This window comes from Choristoneura fumiferana, chromosome 15 (assembly GCF_025370935.1).
Source record: "Choristoneura fumiferana chromosome 15, NRCan_CFum_1, whole genome shotgun sequence".
NCBI classification, from domain to species: Eukaryota; Metazoa; Arthropoda; class Insecta; order Lepidoptera; family Tortricidae; genus Choristoneura; species Choristoneura fumiferana.
The window spans coordinates 12,055,347-12,077,163 of record NC_133486.1 but is presented as its reverse complement, the minus strand read 5'-3'; the positions used below and the strand labels follow the sequence as shown (position 1 = coordinate 12,077,163).

The following is a 21,817-nucleotide window of genomic DNA, read 5'->3' as shown; positions in this document are numbered from 1 at the left end:
CTTGTAATAAATAATAATTCGACTCAGTTAAGCACCAGCTCGTCGATTAAGCGTTTAAAAATAAATTGAACTAATTACTAATAGTAAAATGCTACGTCTAGGTTGATGATTTTTTAAATGACGAGACTACTACTGTTACTGCATATATAATTATGTAATGCATAATTATGTTGCTAAACTTCTAACTCAGATATGTCCACTCTACCTTCTTAGAGGAGTATCTACCTTATTTACCTTTTCTTTTGATACCAAAATCTTAAAATTCTTAGAGTTGGACTTATCTGAGTTTGAAGTTTAGCAACACAATAATGTTTATCTGCACTCCTTTTCTACTTCTTCTTACGATACAGTCAATAACATTTTCATACATACAAACAAACAAACCACATATACCGAAATGAGACAAAAGAACAAGGAAAACTAAAGGTCTACAAGATGTATCGTGGTCAGGTCAAGAGTCAAACATGCACAGGATGTAGCGGAAAGTAAGATTTATTTATTTATTATGGAGAAACAACAGCGTATATATCCTACTAATATTATAAATGCGAAAGTTTGTAGGTAAGTCTGTTTGTTTGTTTGTTTGTTACCTCTTCACGTCTAAACCGCTGAACCGATATAAATGGAATTCAGTATACAGATAGTTTGTGTCCCGGAAAAAAACGTAGGATAGTTTTTATTTCGGAAAATTTCATAGTTCCCTCGGGATAGCGATACACGAATTCTCCACGGACGGAGTCGCGGGAGACAGCGAATACAGTATAAAAGTAGCAGTAAAAATAATAAACTAATTACAGGTTCTCGCCGATAGCAACAGTGTAACAGCAATAGCAGTGATGAGCAAAATGCATGATTCCTGATCACGTCTTGCTTACAGCAGTGATAGCTAAACCTTCTTTATCTCCTTAAATGAAACAAAAACAAACCCGTTTTATTTTTGCTGTCGATCAGCCTATACACAAAAACAATCTCTCACCGGTCTTGCGCTATAAATCTGCGGGGTGATGAAACTCGGGAATTAAGTGCCCCAGCGGGCCGTAGTTTTTCAGAACACGCTGTATTGGCTGTTAACGTGTGGTGAAATATTTTATAATTGTTGGTAGGTTTTTTTCAAGTTTTTCTTTATTTTTTTAAACAAAATGTGCTTAAACCAAATATTTTTTAGGCTCCGGTTTCATTATTTTCAGTCCAAAATTCCACTTGCTGCCCATAACTCTTATTACGGCAACGTAATACGCAAAACACCGCATTGCACTAATTGCATAGTGCATTTTTTACCAAAACGCATTTGGTGATAAACTGTACTATTTATACGTACAGTCAGCCAAATAAATGGTCTATCGATATTTAAACAACTTGGTATAAAATGAATATCTCGCTAAAGTCGAACTTTCAAGTATACTCTCCACTTTATTGTTTTATCACATCACATATTTGGCTGCTGATAGGTACATAGATTGCCACTGTCTTGCTCTCAAAAATGTGCACAGATCAACCATAAAAGTCAGAAAACAATATTAAAATGAACCAGAGGCCGTATAGCCTAACGTTTCTGACGCTCGCGATCGCAATCAAATGACAGACTCATCATCATCATCATCCCAGCCTATATACGTCCCATTGCTGGGCACAGACCTCCTCCCAGAACAAGAGGGCTTGGGCTATAGTTCCCACGCGGGCCCAGTGCGGATTGGGAACTTCACATGCACCATTGAATTGCATCGCAGGTTTGTGCAGGTTTCCTCACGATGTTTTCCTTCACCGCAAAGCTAGTGGTAAATTTCAAATGTAATTCCGCACATGAATTTGAGTTTTCAGAGGTGCGAGCCGGGGTTTGAACCCACACACAGACAATGACAGATTGACCGCATACAAAAACGTCATTTGATTGCGGTTGCCAGCATCAGACACGTTCGGGATTTCGGCCTCCAGCACGTTCGTGCTTGTGCTGCAACTGTTTTAGTTTTTTTTAGTGTGAAAGGTAACACATGCACTTACACACACACATGAGCGCGCGCACGCACACCCATACAACAGTCGCAGTAACGATATTAGTAAGATTAAAATACGCCGAATAACGAGTTATGTCAGAGTATTTCCGAAATAGGTCCCAAAATCGCTGCAATAGCAAAATACTGCATACAATTTCATCCCGTTACAAAATTGCAGGTTGCAGTCTTTCACAATTTTATTACAGAGCAAATTGCGGCCGACTGTGCGAGTTTAATAAAAGAGCAGGTGGCGTGACGGATGGCTGCGGCGCTGACTGTAGGTACGTGTTGGAGATTTGGTGGAATAACGACCTTACTCAAAGAACTGTTAACCTCTTTTAGGTAAAATTTTGTATCTAACATATTTTTGTATGCATTTTGCATATAATAACACAATTGAAAAATACTAAGATACTAATATTGCTGTCCAAATTTTTTTTTTTTGGACTACTTTATCATAATTATTGGAAGTGTTAAGGTTAAACTGATCAAGTGTTGCCACACATGCATAGGCGTATATAGAGGGGGGGCCGGGTGGGCCATGCCCACCCCAGTATGGTCTAGTGCCCACCCCTGGATGTTGGGCTACCGATTCAAACCCTAACCCTACCCCCCTACCCCTAACCCCAATAACCCTAGATACACACACACGCTTCCCACATGCCACATGCTTCCGGATTGTAAGTTTCTTTGCGAACTACTTTCCGCTGGCGTTTTACTGTAGTCATAGTATACGTGTGTACATATGTATTTATGTGTTGACTTCTTTCAACAACTCGATTTCTACCAGATTGTCTACGTTTCTGAGTTAAAGCCCCACGTACCACGTACCATTTGGGAACCTCGGCAGTAGGTATATAGTAGGAATTATTTGAGGTGTCCCGATCTCGTTAACAGCCAACCTTTCGAACAAAGCTATTGTATTCTATTGTGCCCTCAACCGCATATACACTCAGTTTAAAATGAGCGGAAATAAAATAGTTCGTTGAAATAACAACTTTATTGTCTCGAGCATAAAGTGCACTTTAAAATAAACACATGTTCGCAAATAATACTTTTCCATGAGGCTGCTTGTCTACGACGCATTCAATTTTGAAATACAAGAACTGCCAACAAAGTTTTATTTAAAATGAACTCTATTATAAATAATTAAGTCGTTATTTCAATGAGCTATTTTATCTTATATTTCATGTCATTTTAAACTGAGGATTATGCACTTGAGAACATAATAGAATACAATGGCTTCGTTCGACAGGTGGGATGTTAACGAGATCGGGACAGCTCAATAATTCCTACTATACCTCATCATATCAGCTGACACATATACGCTGCTGGCCAAAGGCCTCCCTCAAAGAGTTCTACAACGGTTTGTCTTGCGCTGCCTCTATCCTACATATTCCTGTCACCTTTACCAGATTGACAGTCAATCTTGATGTAGGCCTTCCTAGGCTACGTCTTTGGGTTGGCGGTCACCATTCTATAATATTACTGTCTAAGCGATCGCCGATACAATGGGTGCGTAATCTAAGTATTTCTCTCTCATTTGATGGTGCGTTTTAACAAACTTATACTTCTTTTTTTTTAGCATTAGAAAGAAGGTACTTAAGCGATCTTGACGTGACTTTTTATTGAAAAAAAACTTTTGAGAAATAATTCACAGCAAATATGTAACAATTAGCAAGGACATAATTACATATGTTCAGTAACATGCTTTTGGTAAGATAAGTAATAGTTCCTGTTTTTTTTTAAACGTTTTTCAATAAAAAGACTCGTCAAGATTGATTACCCTTTTTCTATTGCTAAAAAAAAACTAAATATAATCTGTATAAAGTAGGTTAGTTAGCTAATAGTTGACAATGAATTTCATTAATGTATGAAGAAATATCAATTTATTCAATGCAATTTTAATTTACATTTCAATTATAAGAGTACAGCATGATAATACTGTTTTCGATAACTACGTTTCGTGTTTCATTAGTTTCGCTAAATCAAGTATACGACTAATCATATTAAGAAGTGCTTAAATCTGTCTCGGCTAGTTTCGTGACATTATGAATATCTATAACTGCATTTTGATTGTTGTAAGTATATTTAAATTATTTTTCTCATGTAACAGTAGATGTGACAAGACAAAGTCGAGGTCCGTAACGACAAATGAAAAGAAAAGGCATTGAGGTTAATGAGTCCTGGCTTTTTCTACCAGTGTGTATGTGTTTAGTTTTGTTTTTTAATTTAAGTATTTAACTTAAAAACAAATAAACATGCATTACATTTAGTGTTACTCGCTAAACTGTAACGTTTATTGGCGGTAAGCAATTTTTAAATTGAGTTATTTGTACTTTATATAGCACATTCGGCAGTTTTTACAAATATTTTGTCCTTTATAAAGTACTAAAGTTTTTACTAAAGTTACACAAAAATGGAGCTGAAACGGAAATGACGTACAATTGTCTAACGTGCGGGCGCTCGCGATCGCTATCACTACTTCTTTTTACCGTCTTCTATACCGTGTGACTGGAAGAAGTCGTGAAAGCGATTGTGATTTCGAGTGCGTTAGATAATGAGACCTCTGGATGCAGAACTGAGAAAGTGACCGTATATAGGTCTCGATAGAGAGAGGGGGTCAAGCGGAAGGTCCAGGGGTCCATTTGCTCAGCAGCGAAACATGAATATACGCTTATCAACTAGGTATAAAATATTAATATTTAATAAAAAAATACAATTGGAAATATATTATATTTACTATATTATTTTTTTAACTAAAAATAAAATTAGACTAATTTAAAAAGATTAATAAAAGTAAAACAGACTAATAACTAAACTATAACTATAACTAAAAGAAATTTGAAAAAGTATCCCCCGCGGCATGGATCGAAATATTAATTGATTATTATAATTTAACGAATTATTCTAGATTGCTGTGCTACCCCTCGCCTGCTGTGTCTTTGGCAAATTCAAAATTAAATCTGGTAAGAACTTGTTGTGATTTACGTACGAATATTTATCATCTTAAATATATAGTTTTTGGTAAAAAGAAAAAAAATGTGAAAAGTAGCTTAATTTAATTATCTCGTGGCTAAAATTAACCTGCATACTTAAGGTATATAATATATATGTGTCAAACATTTGAAGTCTCTAGCGCAGCAGATTAGCACCAATGGCTTAGGATATTGTTTGCAGTCTATCATAAGCCCGGTTTAATAGACCTGCAAGAAAAATCGTGCTAATTGCATCAGATATTATAGCGAAGCGAAGTCGTAAAGAGTTTGTAATGGTCAATCGAGCGCCGCAATGTAATGCAACTTGCACGATATTTCTTACAGCTATATTCAGGTGCTTCGTTGCACCATTACAAAAACTTGCCAAATCCCATGAACATTTTTTTTCTTTTCTTTTAGACTTGCCACGATGTACACCCGGTAAACTACAAAGAGAAGACTGCAATTGGTGCTATTGCATTAATCCCAAAAAGACAACATGTACCAAAAGAATATGCAAAATAAGTGAAGCTTACGTGAAATGGCCTCAAAAAGTACCAGATAATCTGGAATACTATGATAGTTACTAAGAAAATCGATACCAGTTCACCAGGAAACCAACTACTTACTTAATATATTTTTATTTCAATTTTATTCGTCATAAATATACGAGTATGTACTTTACGAAGACATCAAAAGTATATACACACCTTTATGCCACTAAACATAAGATCGATGTACTGTACACATATTTGAAGCTATGGCTGTATAGTATAGATATCATGCTTTGCATCTCTTTACACTTTAGTGCCTTGTCGTTTGCTTATTTGAAAACTAATACAAAAATTCAAACACGAAGTGACAAGTTGGTAAAAACGTAGTAATAACTTAATTATCTCCGTTAGAGTATCTGTAAGCATTACTTAACGCTTATTGTATCATCTAAGTCTTAGATTCTAAGATAAAGAAAAGTTTATATTTGCTATGATAACACACTATAAGTACCTAATTCTTTCTGTGATCTGAGGTTATGTTCTAAATGTTCTAAATTTAGCACGCTTACTATCTTTTTGACCGAAATTAAATTGACCTACACCATTTACACATTACGTCATACAACGCCGCAGATTATCGGTTAGTGACTTTATACCTAAATAAACGAGTGAGTGCAACCGTTAAAAAAATATGTATAATTTTTACCCACTACCACCACGAAATGAAAACCGAGCTGGTGAAATTACTGGCCCTTGAATCTCAGGCACAAGCAGGCAGGTTGGCAACGCATCTGCAATACCCCTAGTGTTGCAGAAATTTATGGGCGGTGGTGATCTCTTGCCATCAGGAGACCCACTTGCTCGTTTTCCATCCAGTCGAAGAAAAAAATCCTTTACCTCTTTTTAAATTTAAATGTAGTTGAACAGAAACGCACTCATCGATTACGGTAGAACAGTGTGCGTTTAAACTGTTTGAGGCAACAAAGGGTCCTATCCACCATCCACCAGGGGCGTAAGGCTGCCTGTGCATTGGAACGGAGCGGGGCAGAGCGGAGCGGAGCGAAGGGGTGTAGTATGGCACTCCGTGCCTGATACGTTCTTATTACGGCCATGGTATGATACGGTGTACTGGGTACAGACCTTAAATATTTTTAACCAAATTACCAACTCCCTTTCCACTGAAGAGAAGCAAAGATTTTATGCAATTCTATTCGTCGATTTTATCTCGCTCATCGCTCCACTGCTTGGCTCCGTTTCAGTGGACAGGCACCCTTGTATGTGTAGTACTTCTTTTATCTTGACAGTGATTCGCTACGTCATATATAGCAACACTTATTTCAGTAGTCTTGGCTTGAATCAAACAAAACCACTTAAATTCAAATGCTTGAAATCAGAGTATAATTAGATTACACGTTGTTATGTGTAACTGAAAATTGCCATGAAATTGATGGATTGAATTTCATATGAAATGATATTGTACCGGATAACTCACGTCTTAAATCGAGTTTAGCTACGCTAAGTAGCCCGAAACATATCGAGCAAAACTCGATTTAAGACGGGAGTTATCCGGTTCAATATCATTTAATATGAGTGAGTCTCACGGTAGTTTCATGTTCACAAAAGGATTGAATTTCAATCGGTACCCAATACTTTATGCGTGTTCAACCACCGGACAAAACCCTTTCCTTTTGGCAATATCTCCTTATCCTTCTCGCTCCTAGATCGCTATACGAATGAGGATCAGTAATGCCTTTATGACTTTGTTGGAAATATATTGTGGCAGACCAGACTCATAGTAAGAGAGGAGAAGTATGTAAACTCCGACCCTTTAGGAGACATACCTGCCTACTCCGACGCGGACGCTTAGGGTTGTCGATGTCTATTTTAGATTTATTACCTACCGGCAAATAATTTTAGTACGAAAGTTAACTTAAAATTGTCTCTGTGTCTAGACAAACAAGATTCTATGCCGCTATATTATTATTATTATACTAAATTTTAAAATATTATACTTAAAAAAATACAACCTTAGCGGTCCCCCGACACCGACGACGCTTAGATAAAAAAAATATTACTAGGTGCTTATACTAAATTAACTTAGGCTAATTTTGCGGGAAATCAGCATAGTCCCCGCGGGATAGGGATAAACGAATTCTTCGCAGATGAAGTCGCGGGCAACAGCTAGGTAGTGCATAATTATTTTTTACTTTTTAGTTGTCTTTTTTAAGGCGGCTTTTTTTGTTGTGAACTTACTTGGACTCCAGTGGCTCATTTCACGAAGCTGCAAGTTAAAATTTACAAGCGGTAGCCTCTTTTCAATGAATACTGTTAAACAAAGACTACCGCTTGTAAATTGTAACTTGTAGTTTCGTGAAATAGGGCACAGGTACGGAGTTCATAGTTGGCAACAAAAACACAAAAAAATTAACATGTTCCGATCCGAATGATTTGTCCGTGATTAACCGAGTATTGAATAATTTAACTAATCCCAGATGAACAGACTGACCCAGTATTTATAAATCAATCTCAACCAATCGGGAAGCAGCAAAGATCTTAACTGTGTAATGTCAAATAAAAAAAAATGTCAAGAACCAGTGTCAACTACAACGATCTTGTTAACCGACGAAAAAAAACGGAGCTTAAATTTGAATTTGAATTTTGAATTTGAATTGGAATATAACTACCTAATGATTTTCGATAAATTAACCTACCATAGACAATAGAATTTTGGTTCAGCACTAAAAAGAGCAACTATATGGGAAATTAAAATTCACGATGTAAAGTAACTGAATCGCGTACCGGTGGATACTTTGTAAATTATGTAATATTGACATTCCATTCCTCTGCCAAAGGAAATCAGCGAAATTGATTATGACAAGGTCCCACCATGGTATGCGATTTAGTTTCCTCGACTGTACAAATAATATTTTCATTTTTCGTGGTTTCACTTTTTTCGAATATTATAATATTGAAATTATTTTCGATTATGCAAAAATAATAGATACGGTCTATTTAAAGTGGACTCATAATAAACATGTAATAACGGAGCAATAAGACATGTATCATATTATACGGCAAATATGACCCAAATCAATTTATTCGGTGTCGTTTCCTATATATTTTATGTAGACAAAATTCCATTTCATTGTCCGCTCCAAGCTACGAGAAAATGAGGTGCCTTTACTTCTTGGTTGTAGTGGTAAGCAATTTATGTGTTGTCTCGTTTTAGTGACGTGAAGTGAACATATTTGTCAACTACTTCTATTACTTGCGTACTTCATCTCCCGTTCTTCGCCTAGCGATTATTTACCAATAGTGGATTTATAATTTGCATGAAACTGACACTCCGCTTGCAGCGAGAGCTAAAACAATAGATGGCGCTAGTGTGCACGGCCTAGAAACACGAAGATTTTCAAAGCATTTTTTTTTTCAGATGACTTGCTTGTCACTGGCTTATTGTGTCCCGCTTGCTAATGAGCGAAGTAAGTATAAAAGTTTGGTTAAGATCAATCACTTTTGATACAAGTTTTACTGCTGACGCTTGCTTACGTTGGTCACCTGAATGAGGGCTATCGCGTATGAATTCGGCGCTAGAGGCGCTAGTGTAGCGTGAGGTCTCCGAAATGTCAAATCTCATAGTTTTGGGTGAACTACGCGGTTTTATTTATAATTAGAATAATATTGTGAATATTTTGCAATATCTGTAATTAAGTATGGCAAATATGCGTTCCGGGGCGATGAATGTCTGTGTTTTGACACAGTTTTGTCTTTCGGAAACCTTTGTCCTCCCCTTTTTTCCGAACAAAACGGGGACTATGGAACACTGTGACATGCTCGATATTTTTATGGTACGGTTTTAAGTGTATTGAATATGATTTTAATCTAAACTTTGTTTTCACGCCCGTAATAACAGACTTTGAAAGCCATACTTAAAAACCTCACGCAACAGTGCGCCATCTAGTGAGACAAAAAACGATAGCCCTCATTCCACATGTACCGAATTTCCAGTTAATCAGTACTGGCAAGAAGCAATGGACAAAACCGTACGAGAAAAAGCTAAATAGTAAAATGAGTTCAAATAAAAGCTAAGCTAAGTTTGAAACTCCAATACCAATTAGCTTAAATTTAGTATAAGTTATTTGTTAAGGGAAAAAGGGGAAAAGACTACCTGATCACATGATGATGGGACAATTAGGCCATCACCCACCAGTGCCTATCTAAAATATTTCGTTCATTCTCCAGCCGGCGGGCTAATGACGCATTAGTTAGACTGAGGGGCTGTTCCACCATCCATTGATTAGCGTTAGCTGTCGGTTAGGTGTGATGCCGTCTCTATTTGTTTTGTTCGAATAGACGGAGACGGCATCACATGTAACCGTCGGTTAACGCTAATCAATGGATGGTGAAACAGCCCCTGAGTGTACAAATCTGGAGAATAGCCATTATTTTCCAGATCTGTATTCTCAATATATTTGACGCTATGACGAATCTTTCAATTAAACGAATTGCATCAAACTAGAGGTAATAGATTTGTAGAATTGTTAGTTGTCAATTTTTAGGTCAGAAAAGAAAAAACTTACTGATTGAGGATAGATTTTATTCCGTAGCACTCATATGAGGTGAGAAAAAATCCTACGGATAAAACACATGCAAACTATCCCCGATCGGGGCAGATATTTGTATAAATAACACGAATGTTTGCTCACGAATCTTGGACGTTTCATATGTATTTATGTATTTGTATGTATACCTAAGTATGTTTGTCCGTTGCTTAGTACCCATAGTACAATTCGCGTGCATTTGGTCGATTCCAGGGTAGGCAGTTGGCAGGTTGTGCCGCAGCAACGCACCACCAGCACTAACGCTGCCTACCAATGCACGCCATGGTCCCATGATATTTATTTATTATATGATGTTGTTTCAGAACCTATTTGCGTTCCGAGGAACGGGGAGCCAGTAAACTGCCATCACTGTTTTTGTCCCCGCGATGCACACACTAGACGTTTATTGGACGGCGTCTTCGGCACTCTCGCCAACTTCGGCTCTATGAGCTCCAAAACCAAGCTTTAGAATATAATCAAATATTAGAGGGATGGTTATATTAGCACCGGAATAACATCCGTTTGCTCCTACTTATTTGGTCAGAAAAAGATACTCCGTTTTACCTTTCATTGATTCTCTTTCATCATTACCCGGAAGACGTCCACTGCTGAGCAAAGGCCTGCACTTTAGAACTCCATAATGAACGAAAACTGGCCACTTGCATCCACCGGTTGCCCATAACTCTCACAGTTCATCTAGTTACCTGCCGACGCTTCGTCTTCTGGTTCGTGGTCGCCACTCGAGGACTCCCCAACGGTTATCTGTGTGTGTAACGGTATCTTCGAGTGATGTGGCCCGCCCATTGCCACATTGATTTTCTTTATCTGAATAAAATTACTTTTTCCGGCGTTTACTGTTTTTTTTAACCAATTAGTTCAGTTGGAAATAGATAGTGCTGCTGGTTTATAAATATTAACTTAGTCGTTGACTAAAACACAAAAAAAAATTGTGCAAATAGATTGTACGTAATTAACCAAGTATTGAAAAATTAAAAATTAACAAATATGCTACCAGAACTACATCTGTTTTCACAAATTGTACCTACCCAGACTTGAATCTTGTATGGAATCTTTTGTAATGTATTTTGTGGCAATAAATGATTTCTTTCATTCACTACGCCGCCCCCCTTTCCGCCTCCTCTGTCCGCCTTTGTACAAGTACCTCAAAGTTTGTCAATTATTTTGTACCTACATACATTACATACACTGCTAAACAGACTGGCTCAGTATATAAATAAATCTTAACCAATCTGAAAGCAGCAAAAATCTAGACTGTGTAACTGTAACGTCATATTATGAAAAAGTTAAGATCCAGCCTGAACTACGAGCCTAAGTTTTCGATGCATTGGCGTACCATTTACAATATTATTTTGGTTCAGCACTAAAAAGAGCGTCTTTGTAATTTTGTGTCTGAAATAACAATTCACGACGTAATGTAACAGACAAAGAAACTAAATCGCATATATCAGGAAGTAACCTTTGTGCTACAGATGTCATAATGACTTTTCATCTGTCATACGTTGAAAGTGAGGCAAATAATAATTATCTAACAACATGGAGCAAAACTATCCTTTTTTCCCAAGGGTAGAAATAAATTAAAAAATAAAAAGGCATTGGATTTCTATGGAACACATACGTATTCAGTAAATTATTTACATTAGTATCTTATACGCAGACATATAAAACGGAAAATTAAAAAAAAAACAATTGGGAAAAAATCAATCGTTATATGACAATGGTATTATGGTACAATGTACTTAACTGCTTGGTTCAATTTGATAACTTACTAATTTTACAAATAAATTGATTAAAATACCAATTTTTTTTGTACCATATTATTATTTTATCTACTACTGTTTTTCTCTAATCATTAGATTTTTTTACAATTATCACATTTAAATTCGAACTATGTTTAAAAAAATTGACGTTGTGCTTTATGAATTGTACATTTTTTTATTTAGTAATTTTTTTCTCATATACTTACATACTTTTTTAACAGCCTTTTAGTCGAAATGAAAATCAGTGTTTAACTCGGGAAACATAACAATATCACACTCGAATTACTGGTTCTTTAAGTTATCTCGTTTGAAATTGGTTCTTTTCCGCCCTCGTTGAACAATCTACTATTTTATATTTTGTTCGGAATAATATGTTATAAATCGCTTCATTCGTTGCCATACACTTTGTAGGAAGGCCAGACAACCCTAAATGTCGACATTTGTCATAAAATGTGTTTAAAAATACGCCTGACAAAAATGTGTTAGCCATTGCACCAACCGGATCAATATGACACAAGTGGTTAGAGAACCTGACTATGAAGCTTGAGGTCCCGGCTTCGATGATTCGATCCCCGGTCGGGGCATATATTTAAATGAATAATAGGTACGAATATTATCTCTCGGGTCTTGGACGTTTAATATGTATTTAAGCATATATTAATATATTTAAGTATGTTTCATCATCATCATCATGTCAGCCGAAAGACGTCCACTGCTGGACCCCCTGGAGGCCCTTCACTCAGACCGGTCTTGTGTTTTCCGCATCCAACACGATGACGCGATCTTAAACCAGGTCGTCGCTCCATCTTGTTGGAGTCCTACCGACAGCTCGTCTCCCGGTCCGCGGACGCCATTCGAGAACCTTCTGACCCCATCAGTCATTGGCCATCAGTCCTGCGAGCAATGTGCCCCGCCCACTGCAACTTCAGTTTCGCAATTTTTCGGGCTATGTCGGTCGGTAATCTTAGTTCTACTACGGATATCATCATTAAATATGTTTATCCGTTGCTTGGTACTCATAGTACAAGCTTTCCTTAATAGTTTGGGACTAGGTTAATTGGTGTCAATTGCCCCATGATATTTATTTATTTTATTTACTTAAATATTGCTTCCAATACGGTATTTGACTATTTTGTAAATGTTTTATAAATTAAAACTACACAATGCCTGTTATCGAATAGAAAAACAATTTTTAAGCTACCTATACAAATAACAAAGTTATAAATGTTTGAAATTCAAGATTAGACAGAGAAAGACATACTGGCATGTGACGTCACACGCCAGTACCGCCATATTTGATGCATAGAGAAAAGCGTTTGAGAAAGGGACAGGTATCCAGATTTTTTCAAAAAATCACTATAAATCCAATTTTCAACCGATTTAAATTGTCTATATTTTCATAATAATATTAAGATATGGCAAAATCAGGAGTTGTCAAATACCGTATTCTTAGTGTCTGTTGCAAATACGCCGCAACATCATTTGATATTAAATACATAAGTAATTTAGTCACGCATCTATTTAAACATATTAAAGGGTTGTCTGGCAGGTGGTTGCACCCCTACAAAGTATCTGGCAATGAAGGAAGTGACTTACTGATTTCTAATATCATTCCGAACAAAATATACATAAATTTTATAGTACCTATGGCGAAACTGAGGTGAAATTTAAGACTTGTCACAACAACAATGTTGCAACTTTGTTGTGGACAGGATTGTTCTTACCTGCGTTAAAACTATTATATTAAAAAAAAACTTGCATGTAGCCTTTACTAAAACGAAGGTCTGGCTGCACTTGGATCTTCGTCCATTATAGTTAAACATGTCTAACGGAGTAGAAATACATGTATCATATTATACGGCAAATATGATGCAAATCAATTTATTCGGTGTCGTTTTCTATATATTTTATGAAGACAAAGTTCTATTTCATTGTCCGCTCCAAACTACGAAATGAGGTGCACTTACTTCTTGGTCGTACTGGTAAGCAATTTATATTATAATTAATTATATTATGGCAAAATCAAAACGCAACTTGAAGTAGCTATTGACTTGTCTTAAAGCTAAAAATCATTTATGAAAGTCATCATCATCATCATCTAAGTTAGAAGAAGTCCACAGTTGTACAGTCACCAGCATTAATATCTGCCACAGCGGAGCGTGCAAAAATATCTGATAAGTCAAGATTGGTTTTTGGAGTCTTTTTGTATTTTTTATTTCAACTCCTAATTTTGTTACTTTTATGGTCATCCCGTAAAACCCATATCGAAAATACAAACTGAAACATAGATGCACAGAAAAATAGATCAGCACTGGGAAACGAACCCAGTGACTAAATAAGAAACATTCAAGCTGAGATATGTGGTGCATAGGAGAAATTAGTGTGTGTACCCTTGTCCAGTGGTGGCGTAGCGGTATAGCACGTGGCACGAAATGCTGAGGACCTGGGTTCCATTCCCAGCGCTGGTCTATTTTTCTGGTTTTTCTGTGCTGTTTCAGTTTGTATTTTCGATATCTGACAAGTCCTTCCGGCCCTAGAAATTTATTTATTCAGAAACAAACAGTCTCTTATAGGTATTTATTACAAATTATCAGATATTTATGCACGCTTGTTGTGTCAGTGGTGCTGGTGACTGTACCTACATAGGCCTTCCCCAAGGACTTCCGCGGCGATCGGTTTTGTCCTACAGGTGGAATATCACTAGAATAGAACGCTAGCTGGCGTTAGTGTCCTGAACTACGTTTGACATTAAAGTCTTTCTTGCGATGGGCTCATTTACAGACTGGCCAACTTATTTGTGAATCAGACCAAGCTATGCCACATTTTATGGGAACGACATAACTTTTTCGATTCACAGATATAGGTAGAGTCATTCACGATGACGCGTGCCATGGTTCTTCTTACAATGTCAGTAATGTCTAATTTTGTCAAAATCACGCGTCTTCGTGGATGGCACTAGGTATACATAAGTTGGTCAGTCTGTAGTAAAAAACTCATTATTTATAAACGTGAAGAAAATGTCAAAGTTGTCAGTGAACCACGCAATACTAACGCCAACTACTTAGTCTGTCACAGAGAATAAACCTTTAGTTGGGACAAAATAGTATTTAACGAGACGAGAAACATTTCAGATCCGACAGGATGACGGATGTTATTTTCATCTATTTTTTCTGTTTATTCTTATAGTGCGAGGTAATAAACCTCTACAGATTTAGTGCAATCGCATTTTGTTAGATAACTTCGTTTTATAATGCTTTCTCAATAAGCTTCGGTAAACTTCAGTAAGCTAGTTGAGAAAGCAAGACGAATACGAACTTTTCCGACAAAATACGATGGCAAAACATTATTATTCACTACATCTACTTTAGTATGAGGATGTATATTCGTTTACAGTTGCGTTTGTGTCACAAGTACTATACCTTCCGCCGCCTAACTTTGCCTAAAAGTTCATTGCCCCGACTAGTACCACAAAAACTATAAAGGTATATTCGAATAATTGAATAGGCACTATACCGTTAAGCGATTCGAACACAATGAGTAACGTAAAGACGTCGCATAAAAATATATCTCAAAAATGCGTCAAAACTGAGTATTAAGTAATGAACTCTTAGGGAGATAATGGCGCGTGGTATAGCGGATTAAAATTTGCGAGAAACTAACACTCCGCTTACAGCGAGAGCTGAGCTGACATATTAACAGGTCATTACAAATAATAGATGGCGTTAGTGTGCACGGCCAGTGCTTGGTTTCACATTCGTACTAATTTGAAACACGAAGATTTTTAAAGATTTTTTTTTTTTCAGATCTCTTGCTTGTCACTGGCTTATTGTGGTCCGCTTCATGATGACATAAGTAAGTATAGAAAAATGGGTATACTCAATCATTTTTGAAACAAGTTTGACTGCTGACGCTTGCTTACATTGATCACTGGAACTTCATAATTTACCTACTTAATTTTAAGGTAATCCGACTGGATAGCAAACGAGCAAGTGGGTCTCCTGATGGTAAGAGATCACCACCGCCCATAGACACCTGCAACACCAGGGGGATTACAGATGCGTTGCCAACCTAGAGGCCTAAGGTGGGATACCTCAAGTGCCAGTAATTTCACCCGCTGCTTTACGGCAGTATTATTATTTTTGGCTCTTGCCAAATGAAAAACTACTAGTATACCTACTTGCGAGGAAAAGCTTAATAAAACTGTTCAAAACTTTACAAAGGGATTTTAATAAAAACTTGGAAATTCCAATACAAATTGGTTTCAATTCAAATATCAGTTTCTTACTAAGAGAGAGGGGGGATTCTAACTGATCACATTAAGATAGGATATCAAGTGCCTATCTGAATCAGTATTATTTTGTTCCCTCTCCAGGCGGTGCACTTCGTCTAATAACCTAACTACTAACATCAACAACAACCTAATGTTGTTTCAGAGCCTATTTGCGATCCGAGGAACGGGGAGCCAGTAGACTGCAATCACTGTTTGTGTGTCCGCGATGCCCAAAGTCGTCGTTTATTTGACGGCCTAGTGGGCACCCTCGCCAACTTTGGCTCTATGGGCTAAAAATCCAACGTTTGGAGTATAAACAAAAATAAGAGGGATGGTTATATTAGTATCATAATAAAATTCGTTTACTTTTACTTATTTGGCAACAATAAGATACTCCGTTTTAACTGATTCTCTTTCAACATCAGCCGGGCGACCTGCACTGCTGAACCAAGGCCTCCCCCTTAGACAGCCACAATGAATGCCAACTCGCTACTTCCATCCAATGGTTGCTCATAACTCTCACGATGTCGTCAGTCCATCTAGTGGGGAAGACCTGCCAACACTTCGTCTTCCGCTTCGTGGTCGCCACTTGAAGACTTTTCTTCTCCGACAGTTATCTGCTGTTCGAGCGATGTTGCCCGCCCATTTCAGCATTTTCTTTATTTGATTAAAATTTGACATTTAATAATTTAAAAAATATATAAAAATTGACTACTTACTTTTGATTTATTCCTTTGTATTCACCCAACCACCTATCTCGATGCCAAATTTGAACTTTCTAGGTCATCCGACACTAGGTTAGAGTTTTGATCTATAGGTCGATCAGTAATAAAAATGACGATTTTTAAATGTTAATATCTATAATAACTGTTTGAGGTGTGTTTATGAAATTTGGAGTCTCAATAAATGAGCCAAGTTTGACATGCTTATGTGAAATAGTTTTTGAGTTATGTGGGGGTCAAAAGTGGCTCCAAACGGTTTGGATAAAATTACACACGGTGCTGCTCGCCAGTTTTGTCAGCTTGAACTTGGCTTGACTCGCCAACGAGTGTCTAGATTCGTGAGAATGATACGTTAAAAAAATACAGTATAAACTGACATTTAATCATGAACAACATCATCGTCTACCGAGAAATATTCACTGCTGAACATAAGACGTCTCACGAGAGAAACCACAATGACTGGGTCTGCGCCGCCTGCATCCATCGGGTCCGGGGGTCATCCCTCTCCATCCTCCTCTCCTCTTTGATTGACCTCTAGACTCTTCTTTAAGGTCCATAATGAGCAACCAGTATGGAACTAATAGAGGACATGGTCGTTTCAGACTCTAATTCATCACTGACAACACATACTGCTCAAAAGTTTTTGCCTTGAAACACTGCACTATATCGGAGGAAAATATATATAGGTTTTTATTTTTCGATTCTCTAAAAAAAAACAAATACCACATTCTGTAGACAGAAATCGGAGAGCAACAACATCTGCTGGTGCTTGGTAGACCCTTAAAATCTAAATATGCAAAAAAAATTAGCCCTTTCAAGCACTTCAATTAACAATTCGACGGATCTCTACTGTAAGTCACCCCGAACTCCAGGGCTACTACGAAACTCGAAACTGGAAGTTCGTGTCGTCCTTCTACTATTTAATACGAGAGCGAGAGGGACGGTACGATACGAACTTCGAGTTTCGAGTTTCGTAGTAGCCCTGCTGCTCCGCGAAGTGGCGGAGCGGAATGACGGCCCATTTACGAGTATGTACCACTGGAACGGAACCAGCAGGTCAAAATAAATCTAATGCCAAATCGGTTCGCTTGACCTTTCAAAATTCATAATTTGCGAAGTCGCACTTGCATTGCACCTACTGTAAACGACACTAGCATGCTCATTAGCAGACGCGTTCCTACTTGTTATTTTCATTAGTCCTTCCACCCCCACCTCAGGTAGTACGCTCAATTATAGCAGGGTGATCCATATAGCCAGCATGCCACTAGAAAGCGTGCCTAGGTACTTTAAGCATGTCATAAACATACACGCTAGTATCACGGTAGTAATTGCTCATTAATAGCATGCATTTTAGTGATGAGCATTATCTATCTGTACCTTTACATTTCACGCGAACGACGCGAGCGAGCGAGTGAGTTTAACATGAAGCTACCGTTAGATTCAAACATAATGGGCATAATTGGTAATTTCACTGCCATATCTGTAATTTCGGTGAACAAAAATGCCACCGGAATTACGGAACCGAAGATTACGACACACTGAAGTATTTTTGCGACAACGGGCTAAACTATATTACAAGAGTACACATCGCGCTACAGTACTGATAGGCACACAAAATTCGGTAGTTGGAGGTTCAATCTGCGTGATAACTAAAGCACAACTAATGTACTTTTCCATAAAAATGCGAACATAGCGATATGATCTTTCACCATTAAGATATTAGCAAGTATTTGCGCAAACTGATATTGGTAGCTAGACGTGGGACATTCACAAAATGGTCAACCTTTTTTTTTTAAATGTATTTATGATGAAAAAGCTATAATAGAATGCTTTATTTAATTAGCTTCATTTTGATATATATTAACTAGTCCTTCCTTCTTTCTGTAAAAAAGGTTGCCTGGAAGAGATCGCTCTTAAACGATAAAGCCGCCTATTGCTCACTTTGTAAAAAAAAATTCTGTGTATCTGTTTTCTGTATCGCTTACTATGTCTGGTGTACAATAAAGAGTCTTTGTATTGTATTGTATTGTATATTTTTTTAAGAAAATGACTCCTGGACACAAAGTTATGGTGAATTGATTCAACAAAATCGCGTGTGGGACAGGCCTCACCGACTTACTGCAGTAAGGCCCACTTGCAGTAAACCCAGTAAACACATAAATCTCGAGTTAGCGATAAGCTCAGTTTAGTAGTGTCAAATTGTATGGAACTGTCAAGCTTAAGCCTGGATTAACTACTAAATCTAGATTGATTTTTTCAAGACGGCCTTAGTTTTTCTAAGTTTGTGATATTTTTAATGCAGCTTTAATTTAAGTCAACAATGTTTATTATGTTAAACCTTCTCTATTGTATTCTATACAGCGTATATAAAATTGTGTGGTATTATTTTATTAAGCAATTTATTTTTAATTGACTTGGGACGGCCAAAAAAGTTGCTCTGAAAATTCACCCTAACATAAAACATTGTAACAATATTACGAATATAATTTTCGATTAGATAGTAACAAAAAAATTTCGAATTCAATGTTTCCATTTAAAATGTAACTTCCTATATTAAATATATCGAAGCAAAAAGACATGTACCATATTATACGGAAAATATGACCCAAATCGATTTATTCAGTGTCGTTTCCTATATATTTTATGCCGACAAGTCTCATTTCATTGTCTGCTCCGACTACAAAAAATGAGGTGCCTTTACTTCCTGGCCGTTTTGGTAAGAATTTTTTATTCTTATTTAATAAATTGATTAAATATAACCCTTGCTTCCTCGGAACACACCGTGTTTTTTAGCGGATTGTTTTGTAATATTTCAAATATAGCAAAACCAAACGTAGCTTTAAGTTGCTAGGCGTACAACCAACAATCATTTATGAGTCGAATTAGAGTCATGTGGGATAAACGTACGCAATGCGTAAGTGTACCTACGCAATCACATACATTTTGGACTGAAATATATGGGATTGCGTACACTTACTTTTGGCATACGTTTACTCCACATGACTCTATCATTATTATGATCTCAGCAAGAAGACGTCTTCTTTTGGAAATAAGTCTTCCCCAAGGAAAGGATCTTCACGACGTTTGATTTTGAGGTATCCGCAACCAATAGCTAATTTCACCAAATATCGTCTGTTCATCTTGCGGAAGGCCCAACAACATTTCGCCTTCTGATACTTGGTTACACTCTAGAAGTTTTTTATCATGAACTTCTCCTAATGAATTGCTTGGTTAATTTATTGCTTCATATAATTTAAATAAAATATTGAATTTTTCTTTACAGTTGGCTTGCTTGTCACTGGCTTATTGCGGCCCGCTTCCTGATGATGCAAGTAAGTACCTACTAAAGTACTGTTTAAATCAATCATTTTGAACACAAGATTTTTTGCTGACGGCCCTCAGAAACAAAAGCTTATAAAAACTTATTTAAAACGTCTATAATATAAATAAAATTGGATTTGGTCAAATATTATTACCTACTTTTGATTTCGTAGGGAAAAAGGATACCTACTACTTCACTTGATGAATGAATTGTTTGTCATTCTTCAGATTCAATCAGTCTGTTGCATTATTATCTAAGTCGACGCGTTACTCAGATTGAGTACACAAATTTGGAGGAATTGTGCACTTAATCTAATTACCGCGTCGTTCTTGACAAGCAGCGATTAATATACAGAGTACCCAAAGAGAGTGAGTGAGAAAATTGGAGATTAGCGCATTAAATTTCTTTTTTGTTGTTAACTTTTCGGACAGGAATGAGAGAAAATCCTGATAGAGGATAGATAGCTTGTTGCAGTCTTATTAAATGAGATAAAATATCCAGTGGATAAATATAATGAATTGCAGTGACCGTGGTCACGAGTAGACACTGTGTGTGGTCAAGTAGTGGTTGTGATAACAAATATGAGTGAATTACGAAAAATTAAAACATTATAAATATAATGATATTGTTTCAGAACCTCTTTGCCTCCCGAGAGACGGGAGGGCAGTAGACTGCAACCACTGCTTGTGTCCCCAAGATGCATCAACTCGAAGATTTCTGAACGGCCTCTTCGGCACACTCGTCAACTTTGGCTCCATGTCGCACAAGGTCTCCTAATTCTGCCAGTTGACACTCAGCCCTTAAAGTATAGACTAAAATAGAGGGATAATTAAATTTGCATCACAGTAATAATCAGTACGAAACATACTCCAGGGAGATGGGGACGTGCATCCGGGCTTTTAGCCGGTGAGAATCCAGCAATGTCTGAGCCCACCCTTGACCCTTCTCAGCCGTCCATAAATGTTTCCCGACTGCATGCCACAATCTCCTATAAAGCACCTCATATATTTTTTTAAAACTAAATGCAAGTAAATAAAAGCAAGGACTTGGGCCCTTAACTAGACTCAACCAAAAAAAACACATCAGTACGATCTGCTCTATCTTACTTTGGTTACATTGAGTTAGAAGTAGCAGGGTGTAGGTTAGTACATTGGTTGAACATTTATCACATTACCTAGTGATAATGTATTTGCACGTGCAGCCTTTGGCCTTCGGTCTTCTTATCATCTCTCTATTCTCTATAAAAAAACTAGGCTATTACGAATTCACTAATTTCACTTCTTTGGACTTACTAGTTCCCAAGAGTGAAACTGGTTGTGTTCGTTCTTTCTAGATCATCTTCTGTCTTCAAAATCTTTTTTGAATTATAGCGCGGTTGTATCATCTAAACCTTTAGTCCTCTTTATTTGATTAAAATTGAACTTTTTCTGGCTTTTATTTTGTTTTATTTAGCTGCTAACCCTACTTATATACTAATATTATAAATGCGAAAGTTTGTCAGTACGTGTATGTGCGCTAAAACAATCGGACGGATTTGTACTCGAATGAAATTCGGTATATACGAAACAATAATCGAATCACACAAAAGCATCATCATCATTTTTTGAGTAAAACTCGGCACGAGGAATGAAAGCCATAAAAATAATAAATCATAGTAATAA

At 37.0% G+C, this 21,817-nt stretch overlaps 1 long non-coding RNA gene across 1 annotated transcript; it reads left to right on the top strand.

The window, feature by feature from the left end:
* Nucleotides 1-3,964: 3,964 nt before the first annotated feature.
* LOC141435626 (uncharacterized) lies at nt 3,965-6,153 on the top strand. The gene is made up of 3 exons (XR_012452199.1): nt 3,965-4,072; nt 4,906-4,960; nt 5,390-6,153. It is a non-coding gene; the product is annotated as an uncharacterized lncRNA (long non-coding RNA).
* The last annotated feature ends 15,664 nt before the right edge of the window (nt 6,154-21,817 follow it).